Genomic DNA, 13,418 nt, shown 5'->3' with positions numbered 1-13,418 from the left:
AATGGTGTGATTCCACTCCAGCTGCTATGGCTTCCTTCTATAGGATCTTGGGATTTGTAGTTTGTAGAATTCCTTGCTAGAAAGAGGGTTGTTGTGTGTTTTCCGGGCTGTATGGCCATGTTCCAGAAGTATTCTCTCCTGACGTTTCACCCATACCTCACAACCTCAGAGGATGCCTGCCATAGATGTGGGTGAAACGTCAGGAGAAAATGCTTCAGGAACATGGCCATACTGCCAGGAAAACACACAACAGTCCTGTGATCCCGGCTATGAAAGCCTTTGACAACACCTTGCTAGAAAATTGCAGAACAGCACAATGCTCTGCTAGAGAGGTCTAGTGCTGTAGCTCTAGAACTTTCCAGAAAGAAATGGTAAAACTACAAATCCCAAGTTTTATAGGGTGGCACCCCAGCAATGAGAAAGTGGTCCCACTGCCCTGTGTCTTGTCCTAGCCTGCTGGGATCTGGTCTGAAGACCAGAAAAAGCTCTGGGCTGGTCTACGGCAAGGTAGCTCCACTCTCTTAAAAACAATAATCGTGGTTTAAAGCCTGGGGAAAAGACGTATTTAATTCACGTCTGCTCTATCCAATTGAAGGTTGGGCTATGGGGATTCTGTAGCGTGGAGCTTCTTGTGTTCACTGAAGCTCAACTCGTCGTAAAAACCCTTGTTACAATGTGGGCATTGGAACGGTTTCAGCTTTTTGCACTCATTTTGGTGAAGTTTAAGCTTGGCTGGGTTGTCAAAGTTCTCCTCACACTGTAAGCAAGGATAGCCTTCAACCCCAATATTAATTCTTTGGGGGAACTCCATTCCCAGGGTTGGACTGGGGCTGTGGACAGAGGCCACTTCCTGACCTGGAAAAACTTGGGTGGAGATATCTTCCGGTGCTGCCAAAACCAGGGCATCGGGCAATTGTTGTTCCATCGTCCATTGTCCAACAGAGGAGGGTGGTGAGATCTGGATCACTGGCACACCTTGAGAAAAAGATCCAGTTTCGGCATGTGTTGATCGGATGTACAAATTGAATGGGGATGTATTTGGATGATTCAGGAACAAGGTGCCTGGGTGAGGAGGACGTGACACTGGTGGGTCTGTCTGAGCAGCTGGAACAAGGGAATAAGGTGAAGGTGAGCGTAGAAGAGACTGGGGGAGCTCCGTCTGCTTTGGGTTGTCATCCGGCTCATTGCTGGCCGGCTGCCGATGACAGACCTCCTGGAGACTATCAAGCATCCAAGGCTTGAAATAATGCCTCACTCTGGATGTAGAGGGACTGTCCATTAAATGGGTTCTTTCATGTTCTGTAAGGCTTAGCAGACTATGGAAGGGCTTTCTACATTCTGCGCACTTGTAATAGCCTATCTCCGAATGGCTTGTCTGATGTGTCACAAAGCCTGGAGAATAGTTGGAGCTCTTTCCACGCTCTGAACACATACGCCGATCATCATATTGGGTGAATTTCTTTTTGAAGGGCATATCCTTTGTCCAGTCTCTCTCTCTCTTTCTTGAGCCATCTTGATTCCAACTTGTCTCTTTAGTTTCTTCCGAAACCATACTTTTTGACCACAGTCCACGGAGTCCTTTCTCACTCCCTGTCTCCAACACGTTGCCTACTGGAATAATGAGAAGAGAAACATAGCCCCAAGCTGGTTGATAATAATAATAATAATAATAATAATAATTGCAAAAAGTCAAGAACTGGACATCGCCTGGTAGTGATCAACTTCATGGATTTTGGCTCAAACATCTGATTAGTTTACATGTAAAAATGGCCCAACAATTCAATGAGATGCTGCAGAAAGGAAGTATCAGTGAATGGCTAATAACTGGAAGAACTTACCTGATACAAAAGGATCCAGCAAAAGGAGCAGCACCAGGAAACTACAGGCCAATAACGTGTCTGCCCACTATGTTTAAACTACTGACTGGCATCATCGCTGACAAAGTTCAAGATTATCTTGAAGAAAAAACATCTTGCCAGATGAACAGAAAGGCAACAAACGGAAAAGCAGGGGCACAAAAGACCAGTTATTGATTGACAAAATTATTCTGGAGAACTGTAAGAGCCGAAAAGCTAATCTTCACATGACGTGGATTATCTACAAAAAGGCCTTTGACTCACTCCCACACAGCTGGATCATCAAGTGCCTGGATGCCATCAAGATTTGTAAAAATGTTGGCATCTTCATTGAAAACATGACGGAGCACTGGAAAACTGAATAGTTTGTTGGAAATGAAAGCTATGGATTTGTCAACATCAGAAGAGGAATTTTCCAGGGAGATTCATTGTCCCCTCTGCTTTTCATTATTGCCATGATCCCTCTGTCAACAATCTTACAAAAAACAAATCTCGGCTATCAAACATCTAAGAAATCTCACAAAATTTCGCATCTGATGTACATGGATGACCTGAAGCTGTATGGGAAAACAGAAACTGAAATCCAGTCTCTGACCAACACTGTCCGAATTTTTAGCACTGATATCAGCATGGAGTTTGGTTTGGACAAATGTTTGACAGTGGCATTGAAGAAGGGAAAAATCATTGAAAGTGAGGGCATAAATATGCCTAATGGCCAAACGATCAAGTGTCACCAGCCAGAGGCCTATAAATATCTGGCATATTACAGCTGGACAACATCAAGAATGAACATGTGAAAACTGTGGTCAACAAAGAATACACACAAAGGGTCCAAAAAAAATTAAAAAGCAAGCTCAATGGAGGCAACACCATCAAGGCCATAAACACCTGGGCCATACCTGTCATAAGATATACTGCTGGCATCATAAATTGGACACAGGCAGAACTGGACAATTTGGACAGAAAAACAAGAAAACATGACCATTCATCATTCACTGCACCCTCACAGTGATATTGACTGGCTATATCTGACTAGAAGATCTGGTAGCAGAGGACTCTTACAAGTAAAACAAGCAAAGAAGAAGAACATGCCCTGGCAGAATATGTAAAGTAAAATAAAGAACCTGCTTTGATTGAAGTAAAAAATCAGAAACTCCTCAAGGCACAGCAGACAAAAAACCCGTTACAAGAAAACCACACTACAAACTAGAGCTGACAGCTGGCACAACAAAACATTGCATGGAAAGTTCCTTGACAAAATTGAAGGGAAAACTGACAAGGAGAAGACCTGGCTCTGCCTCACGAATGGGACCCTGAAGAAGGAGACAGAAGGCCTGATCCTTGCAGCCCAGGAGCAAGTCATCAGAACAAATGCAATGAAGGCCAAGATAGAAAAATCAGCTGATGACCCAAAATGCAGATTGTGCAAGGAAGCTGACGAAACCATGGATCATATCCTCAGCTGCTGTAAGAAAATTGCACAGGAAGACTACAAACAGAGGCACAACTATGTGGCCCAAATGATTCATTGGAACTTATGCCTCAAGTACCACCTCCCAGCAGCAAAGAACTGGTGGGATCACAAACCTGCAAAAGTATTGGAGAATGAGCACGCAAAGATACTGTGGGATTTCCGAATCCAGACTGACAAAGTTCTGGAACACAACACACCAGACGTCACAGTTGTGGAAAAGAAAAAGGTTTGGATCATTGATGTTGCCATCCCAGGTGACAGTCAGATTGATGAAAAACAACAGGAAAAATTCAGCCGCTATCAGGACCTCAAGGTAGAACTGCAAAGACTCTGGCAGAAACCAGTACAGGTGGTCCCGGTGGTGATCGGCACATTGGGTGCCGTGCCAAAAGATCTCAGCCGGCATTTGGAAACAATAGACATTGACAAAGTTACGATCTGTCAACTGCAAAAGGCCACCTTACTGAGATCTGCGCGCATCATCCGAAAATACATCACACAGTCCTAGACACTTGGGAAGTGTTCGACTTGTGATTTTGTGATATGAAATCCAGCATGTCTATCTTGTTTGCTATGTCATACATCATTGTGTCAATAATAATAATAACAATAATAATAATAACTTTATTTCTAGACAGCCCTCTCTCCCCAGAGGGACTAAGGGCGGTTAACATGAATATAAACGGCAAACATTCAATGCCACAATTTCTTCATTAATATCAAAAGTATAAAATGACAATGACATACACATTATAATAAAAAATTTCACAATAAATTTAAACATGTCAGTCAATAAAAACATTATTGCACAGAGCGAGCGCATATATGGCCAATTTAAGTGACCAAGTTGCTGAAAATGTTCAGTCCTTAGTTTCACTTAGACCATAGCTGCAATGGGGTGGCAGTTATGTTAGTCCTCCTCCTCTCCATATACTAAGGTGCATAGATGTGTGTGCCCAGGGTCAACAACTAGAAGTTATGCTTACATACAGTGCCAGAACCTCCTTGTAAACAACAAACAAGCTTTGGATACATTGCTGGTCACATTGTTTGCTGACTGTTTGTTTTCTGCACTATCCTAGATTCGTATCTCACCTGTATGGCTGATATTTTAGTCCTATCCAACACAAGGGAAGAATTTCCTACACACCATACATCAAAGTCTAATACTAAGTTTTCATACTAAACAGTTATAGAGCTATGATTCCATTTTAGCTGCCATGGCAACATCCTATGGAATTCTAACATTTGTAATCCAGTGGTGCAATAGAACTACCCGCACTAAACTTCTAATCCAAGGGATCTATAGCTTGTAGACATAGCTGTTAAAATGGGACCATAGTGCTATAATTGCACGGTCTGAACTAGCCCCATTTTTCTGCCCGAAGTTTCCTCCTCTTAATGCAGAACAGTGTCTCCCTTACCTGCCGGGACTCCAGCTTCACTGGGGATGTTGCCATTTCCTCCACAAAGAACAGGTCCATTGGCTTCATCCACTGGCTGAACTTCCTGCTGGTGCTCAGTCCTCCTGAAGGTCTTGAAGCGCTCCCAGCTTTTTGCAAAAACATTACTGGGCTCCCATTTCCTCTTAGCAAGGACAGTGGTTTGTATTGCCATCTCGTTATTATCTGGAGCCACCCCTGCTTTGTCTGTTGGAGAAACTAGAGAAACAACAATAGTGCCGGGTTGCTGTGAGTCTTTCAGGCTGTATGGCCATGTTCCAGAAGCTTTCTTTCCTGCCGTTTCGGCCACATCTGTGGCAAGCATCCTCAGAGGTTGTGAGGTTAATACCTGCCACAGATATGGGTGAAACGTCAGGAAAGAAAGCTTCTGGAACATGGCCATACAGCCTGAAAGATTCACAGCAATGCAGTGATTCCAGCCATGAAAACCTTCAACAATACATTGAACAATAGTGCCACCCTCCATATCCATGGGACCAGCACCTGCAGATTCGTTTATTTATTTATTACAAAATATGACATCTCTAGGCATTTTCTAGGTCCCACAGCACAACTATAAATAAGTATGAAGGTCTGTGCTCAATCAGTGGAGCCCTTTGGTGGCACTGTGAGTTAAAGCCTTGTGCCGGCAGGACTGAAGACTTGAAGGTTGGGTTGCTGACCTGAAGGTTGCTGGTTTGAAACCAATCTGGGGTAAGTGTGGATGAGCTCCCTCTGTCAGCTCTAGCTCCATGTGGGGACATGAGAGAAGCTTCCCACAAGGATGCTAAAAACATCAAAACATCTGGGCGTCCTCTGGGCAACATCCTTGCAGACGGCCAATTCTCTCACACTAGAAGCAACTCGCAATTTCTCAAGTCACTCCTGACACACACAAAAACAGAGTTGAAGCGACTATAAGCCAGAAAATAGTAAACTTTTGCCTATGTGGCTTTGCCTGTGCATATGCCCCTCCCTTCTTGGGGGCTGGTGCCTTTCTCCAGGAAGTTCCAAGACCAAAAGTTAGCTTGAAATCAACAAGTGAGGTCACAGGGATTACTTATGCCAAGTGGGTGTGGAAGGTGAGGAAGACCCTCAGCCATTGGTCAATTTTAGATAAGCCAAAGGTATACATTCTTTGTTTTCTACAACATGCTTTGGCGACGACCATTTCCATGATACAGCCCTTTGGGGTGTGTATGGCTGTTTGCCTTATCATTAGCTGTGATAACAATAAAAGGCTTGTTTTATTGCTCTCTTGGAATTCTCTCCTTTACTTCCCCTCCGGGCCAGTCTCCAACAGAGTGTTGCTAAGATAGCAAAAGTAATTAATGAAGAACTCCGGGGCAGAGAGTTCCGCTGCTGAACAGCTCTCACAGTGAGGAAGTTCTTTCTGATGTCCAGGTGGAATCTCTTTTCTTGTAGCTTGAAGCTGTTGTTCTGCATCTTAGTCTGCAGGGCAGCAGAAAACAAGCTTGCTCCCTCTTTCCTATGACTTCCTCTCACATATTTGTACATGCTATCATGCCTCCTCTCAGCCTTCTTTTCTGCAGGCTAAACATGCCCAGCTCTTTAAGCCGCTCCTCATAGGGTTTGTTCTCCAGACCCTTGATCCTTTCAGTCTCCCTCTTCTGGACACTTTCCAGCTTGTCAACATCTCCCTTCCACTGTGGTGCCCAGAATTGGACACAATATTCCAGGTGTGGTCTGACCAAGGCAGAATAGAGGGGTTTCATCACTTCCTTGGATCTAGGCACTAGACTTCTATTGATGCAAGTCAAAATCCTATTGGCTTTCTTTGCTGCCACACGACATTGTTGGCTTGTGTTCACCTTCCTCCCCACGAGGACTCCAAGATCTTTTACACACGTACTGCTGTGGAGCCAGGTGTCCCCCATTCTGTATCTTTGCATTCCATTTTTTCTGACGAAGTGAGTATTTTGCATTTGTCCCTGTTTAAGTTCATTTTGTTAGTTTCGGCCCATCTCTCTAGTCTGTTAAGATCGTTTTGGATTTTGCTCCTTCTCTCTCTAGCGCCCCTTTGTGGCCTCTGCCTGGATGATGGAACAGTACCATGCCTTTTACTCAGAAAGTAAATTTGGAATTTTGTAGTGGGGGATATTTAATTCTATCTATCTATCTCCCATTTCTCCCAATATGAGCCTAAAGACAGTTTGTAATCAACATCAATACAAAATATTGCTAAATGTATTGATTTGTGATTTAATTCCTTTATCATTCTCCCGCCTTTCTCTTGACATGGGGAATGCAGGCAGCTAGCTAAAACAACTGTCAGTTGAAAAACCTTTTGCAAAACAACAACACTTAAATAAGCAATCTGTTTAGGAAAACGTTAATTTAAAACAGCTGAAAAGTATTTAATGCATAATAATGAAGATAAAATCAAAGTACTGTATATACTCGAGTATAAGCCTAGTTTTTCAGCCCTTTTTTTAAGACTGAAAAAGCCCCCCTCGGCTTATACTCGGGTGAGGGTCCTGGTTGGCTTATATTTGGGTCAGCTTATACTCGAGAATATATGGTACATTTATTATTTTTCTCTATTCTTATTGGTACAGTCGAGTCTCACTTATCCAACACTTGCTTATCCAACGTTCTGGATTATCCAACACATTTTTGTAGTCAATGTTTTCAATACATCGTGATATTTTGCTGCGAAATTCGTAAATAAAGTAATTACTACGTAGCATTACTGCATATTGAACTACTTTTTCTGTCAAATTTGTTGTATAACATGATGTTTTGGTGCTTAATTTGTAAACTCATAACCTAATTTGATGTTTAATAGGCTTTTCCTTAATTCCTCCTTATTATCCAACATATTCGCTTATCCAACATTCTGCCGGCCCGTTTATGTTGGATAAGTGAGACTCTACTGTATTATTACATTTATTATTTTTCTCTATTATTCTTGCTACTATTACATTTATTTTACTCTATTATTATTATTATTATTATTATTATTATTATTATTATTATTATTATTAATACATTTATTATTTCACTCTGATATTATTATTATTATTATTATTATTATTATTATTATTATTATTACAGTAGAGTCTCACTTATCCAACATAAACAGGCCAGCAGAACGTTGGATGAGCAAATATGTTGGATAATAAGGAAAGATTAAGGAGAAGCCTATTTAAAATCAAATTAGATTATGATTTTACAAATTAAGCACCAAAACATCATGTTATACAACAAATTTGACAGAAAAAGTAGTTCAATAAACAGGAATGCTATGTAGTAATTACTATATTTACGAATTTAGCACCAAAACATCACAATGTATTGAAAGCATTGACTACAAAAATGTGTTGGATAATCCAGAACATTGGATAAGTGAATGTTGGATAAGTGAGACTCTACTGTATTACATTTATTTTACTCTATTTTTTATTATTATTAATACATTTATTATTTCACTGTGATCTTATTATTAGTATTACATTTATTATTTTACTCTGTTTATTATTACATGTGTTATTTTACTCAACTTTTATTAAAAGGATACATAAGCACATTTACATTGAAGAAGATGAGAATAATGATTTAATCAGAGTCGGGCAGTCTTATCTTAAATTTGAGCTTTATGTAAATATTCAAAAACATTTAACCTACTGATGCCTCAATTAATGTAATTTTATTGGTATCTAGTTTTATTTCTGAAATTTATCACCCTCGGCTTAAACTTGAGTCAATGTTTTCCCAGTTTTTTTGTGGTAAAATTAGGTGCCTCAGGTTATATTCGGGTTGGCTTATACTCGAGTATATATGGTAGTTCCATTAAAAGAGCCATCTGACACAGCCAGTTAAAAGCAGGAGGCAGAAATAAATTCCTAATATTATTCTTATATATATATCCTTACGTGAAACAGCAGCATCCTTGTTTTCCTCATTTTCATGCTGGATTTTTCTGGAAGGACAGGTAAGATCCAGCGCAACCTCATCCATCTTCTGTTCATACTGCAATAACAGACAGATATGTCTTAGAATAATAGAGTTGGAAGGGATCTCTAAAGGCCATCTAGTCCAAACCCCATCAAAGTATCCCTGGAGCCGGGCTTAGCAAGGCCAGCTAAACCGCTAGCTGGAGAAAAATCCTGCTGATTGAAAAATCGGCAGTTAAAACTTGGGTTGGGGTGAGCACCCGCCGTTAGCCCCAGCTCCCTGCCCACCCAGCAGATCGAAAGCAGAAATGCAAGTAGATAAATAGGTACTGCTTTTAACAGGGAGGTAATAAAGGCACCCTTAAGGACATCAATCAGGAAGACGTCTAAGGACAATGGAGCAACAACACCCTCCCCCCATGGCCAGAAATAAGATGGGAAATGCCTTTACCTCTCTCTGTGTATTGTCTGCCCTTGTTAATTATATAATAATTGCTGTATTTGTGTTCTGTAATCCACCCTGAGTCTCCTCGGGAAGATAAAGCGGAATATAAATAAGGTTTAGGTTTTCCCCTGACATTAAATCCAGTCGTGCCCAACCCTGGGGGTTGGTGCTCATCTCCATTTTTAAGCCGAAGAGCTGGTGTTGCCCGTAGACACCTCCAAGGTCATGTGGCCGGCATGACTGCATGGAGTGCCGTTACCTTCCCACTGGAGCAGTACCTATTGATCTACTCACGTTTGCATGTTTTCGAACTGCTAGGTTGGCAGAAGCTGGGGCTAACAGCAGGCACACACTCCGCTCCCCGGATTCGAACCTGCGACCTTTCAGTATGCAAGTTCAACAGCCCAGCGCTTTAACACACTGTGCCACCAGGCAGTATATTATTATTATCATTATTATCCCTGACAGATGGCCATTCAGCTTCTGTTCAAAAGCCTCCAGGAAAGGAGCTTCCGCCTTTCAAGGCAGAGAAACAGGATCCGAAGGGAAAGAGTCCAATAGGATGAGACCGAAAACCTGGCCCCAATATCTCCAGTATAGTCAATATCCTCCCTGAAATAAGGAGTCCATAACTGATGGCACAACTCCATTTGGGGCCTTAGAAGGGCCAAATATAGTGGGATCATTACTTCCCACAACTTGGAAACTATGTTGGAAACTACCACACCACAACTATGTTTCCATTCATGCAGGCTACAATAGTATTTGCTTAGTTTCCAAGATTAGATAGGATCTGCTGCCTTTCAGACATAAACTCAGCTACATAAGGTAAAGGTAAAGATTTCCCCTTGATATTAAGTCTAGTTGAGTACAACTCTAGGGTATGGTGCTCATCTCCATTTCTAAGCTGAAGAGCCAGCATTGTCCATAGATGCCTCCTGATCATGTGGCTGGCATGATTTCATGGAGCGCTGTTACCTTCCTGCTGAAGCGGTACCTATTGATCTACTCACATTTGCATGTCTTCGAACTGCTAGGTTGGTAGAAGCTGGGGCTAACAACTGAGTAGGGGCGGCTGAACCGGTAAGCAAAGTACGCAAATGCGGAAGGCGCCAATCCCCTGGGGGCGCTATAGGGGCATCCGGTTCAGTGCCCAGAGAGAAAGAGAGACAGAGAGAGAGAGAGAGAGAGAGAGGCGAGCAAACAAAAGTTCTAAGAAATAACAACGCGCTCCGGGTTTCCCTAGGCCTGGCCTTTGCCAGAGGGAGGAAACTCCATGGCCCCATGACTTTGGGGAAATCTCCATGGCTCTCTTCTTTCATTCTCACTGCATTGGGGGGAGGGGTGGCAAAATACGGTTTGCTTACACTTGAAAATTGTGTACGGCCGGCCCTGCAACTGAGGCTAATAATGGGAGCTCACCCTGTCTGCAGATTCAAACCGCCAACCTTCCGGTCCGCAAGTTCTGCAGCTTAGCGGTTTCACCCGCTGCGCCACCACAGCCCCACTCAGCTACATACCCTCCAAAATATTATGGGTGAAAACCTAAACATATTAGGGGCCGGGCTGTGGCGCAGCTGGCTAGTAACCAGCTGCTATAAATCACTACTGACCGAGAGGTCATGAGTTCGAAGCCCGGGTCGGGTTAAGCCTCCGACCATTAATAGCCCCGGCTTGCTGTTGACCTATGCAGCCCCGAAAGACAGTTGCACCTGTCAATTAGGGAAATTTAGGGACGCTTTATGCGGGAGGCTAATTTACAACACCATAAAACTGCCAGCAAAACACGAGGAAAGGAATGAGGAAGTACAGCCACTACTGGACGGTGAAGCAACAGCTCCCCCTGTGGCCAGAATCGTGAAGCTGGAAAAATGTTAAAAATGCCTCTGAGTCTGTCTAATGTATGTTGTTTGTCTGTTGGCATTGAATGTTTGCCATATATGTGTTCATTGTAATCCGCCCTGAGTCCCCTTCGGGGTGAGAAGGGCGGAATATAAATACTGTAAATAAATAAATAAATAAATAAATAAATATGAGGCCAAGCAACATTTGAGTTTGGTAAGATATCAAAAAGTTCTTAATGGGGAAGAGCAAGCAAGGATCAGCTGCTGCAGTCTGTGTCTGTTTCAGACTTCTAGAAAGAGAAAGATACAATCCCCTCCTTTTCCCCCCTATTTGGGTTAACTGACTGTGTGCTAACTGTGTTGTCGAAGGCTTTCATGGCAGGAATCACAGGGTTGTTGTGTGTTTTCCGGGCTGTATGGCCATGTTCCAGAAGTATTCTCTCCTGACGTTTCACCCACATCTATGGCAGGCATCCTCAGAGGTTGTCACAACCTCCGAGGATGTCTGCCCTACATGTGGGCGAAACGTCAGGAGAGAATACTTCTAGAACATGGCCATACAGCCCGGAACACACAACAACCCTGTGTGCCAACTACTTTTGAACTTTGAATGCCATTTGCAGCAATTGAAATAACCTATGGACAAAGTGGGAGAGAGAGATGGAGAGAGAAACAGGGACATTTTTTTAAAGAAGCAGTTGGGAAATGGCTCAATGCAATGGGATCCTGGGAGCTACAATTTGTTGAAGCAGCAACATCCTTTAGCAGAGAGGATGAAGGGCTTGGTACAACTACATCTCCTGTGGTGCCACAGCAATGAGCCATGGCAGGGAAAGTGGTGTCAAAGTGCATTAATGTTACAGTATAGGTAAAAGGTAAAGGTTTCCCCTGATGTGAAATCCAGTCGTGTCCGACTCTGGGGATTGGTGCTCATCTCCATTTCTAATCCAAAGAGCTGGCGTCGTCCGTAGACACCTCCAAGGTCATGTGGCCAGCATGACTGGCTGGAGCACCGTTACCTTCCCACCGGAGCGGTATCTATTGATCTACTCACATTGGCATGTTTTCGAACTGCTAGGTTGGCAGAAGCTGGGGCTAACAGCAGGCGCTCACTCCGCTTCCTGGATTCGAACCTGCGACCTTTCAATTTGCAAGTTCAGCAGCTCAGCGCTTTAACACACTGCACTACCGGGGGCTCCTTAATGTTACAGTATAGAGGCGCCCAATGTCTTCATCCCTTCCATCATCATTCCTGAAAACAGCAGCCCCATTTAGGGGATGTATGGTAACCAGTATAGGTCACATACGCTTCCCATTCAAGAGGATGACTTGGCTGGGAAACATCATTCTTGCCCTGTATATGTATTGAATGTTTTTATGATGTGTAAACCACTCTGAGTCCTTATTGGAGATAGAGTGTTATATAAAGTTGTTGTTAATCTTACCTTTACTTGGCTTGTGATTAGAGTTACTCCTGGCTGCTTCCCCTCTAACCAGGGATTTTCTTCACTTGCTTTAGAGGAGCAAACTCTTCCAAAAGCTCCCCAGAAACCAAGGAGAGGCAAAGTGGATAAAACAGGCACACCAAAGAAGAGTCAATGAATTAACTTACAATGGCCATGGAAGAGGAGACATTTCCAAGTTGGATCTCTCTTCCAGACTCTTGTCTTCTTTGCATCACTTCAGTTTTGAAATGAAGTCCTGGCTTCCATTAGTTTCCTAGCCCTCACTAAGTTCTCTTTGCTTCAGGGAGACCAGCTGCTGGCCATCTCTCTACAGCTTGCAAGGATTGCTGGGAGGTGTAGTTACACCTTGGACAGGAAAGCAGAAGGAACTTGAATCAGCTGAGGGTTCATTTGCAGTCTTCTGGGGTCTGTAGTTTGGTGAGGCCCTGGACCTCCCTAAAGTAGATTTAAAGTGGATCCAAGCTTTAGTGCAGTGGTTCTCAACCTGTGGGTTTCCAGAAGTTTTGGCCTTCAACTCCCAGAAATCCCAACAGCTGGTCAACTGGCTGGGAATTCTGGGAGTTGTAGGCCAAAACACCTGGGGACCCACAGGTTGAGAACCACTGATCTAGTGTCATGAGGTCCCGAGCTGCTAAAGGCCAGCTCGGCTTCTCCGCAGAGAGCCAGGTCACCCACTCTTCCTTGGGCCACCAACAAACTTGAGCTACTTGCTCAAAGGAGACCAGGAAGGCGATAGCATTATCCCATAGGCTGGGCTCCTCCAGAAACTGTGAATGGGGAGACTTCACTGTCCTCACCAAATCCTGCCATTGGGTTTCCCAACAGTGGGACAATCCCTCCTTGGGTTCCTCCTTCACCCGAGACAGAATAGCTCTCCTGAGAGAGCCTACAATTCTTCCAGTGGGCATTGCTTCAGGGTCCTGCTGTTTTGATGCTGGTTAGTCTGTGAGAGACTTTCCTCATGTCCCCAGATC

The 13,418-nt window shown here is 43.3% G+C and overlaps 1 non-coding gene across 1 annotated transcript; it reads right to left on the bottom strand.

Annotated features, from left to right (window-relative positions):
* Window positions 1-4,967: 4,967 nt before the first annotated feature.
* On the bottom strand, window positions 4,968-12,925 carry LOC103281206 (uncharacterized). Its single transcript, XR_010003769.1, has 3 exons — window positions 12,591-12,925; window positions 8,669-8,765; window positions 4,968-4,991 (listed from the first exon to the last, which is right to left on the bottom strand). It is a non-coding gene; the product is annotated as an uncharacterized LOC103281206 (transcript).
* Between the last annotated feature and the right edge of the window lie 493 nt (window positions 12,926-13,418).

Source organism: Anolis carolinensis, chromosome 2 (genome assembly GCF_035594765.1).
Source record: "Anolis carolinensis isolate JA03-04 chromosome 2, rAnoCar3.1.pri, whole genome shotgun sequence".
In the NCBI taxonomy this organism is placed as follows: domain Eukaryota; kingdom Metazoa; phylum Chordata; class Lepidosauria; order Squamata; family Dactyloidae; genus Anolis; species Anolis carolinensis.
Note: the sequence above shows the minus strand (reverse complement) of the source record. Positions and strands in the feature narration are given on the sequence as shown.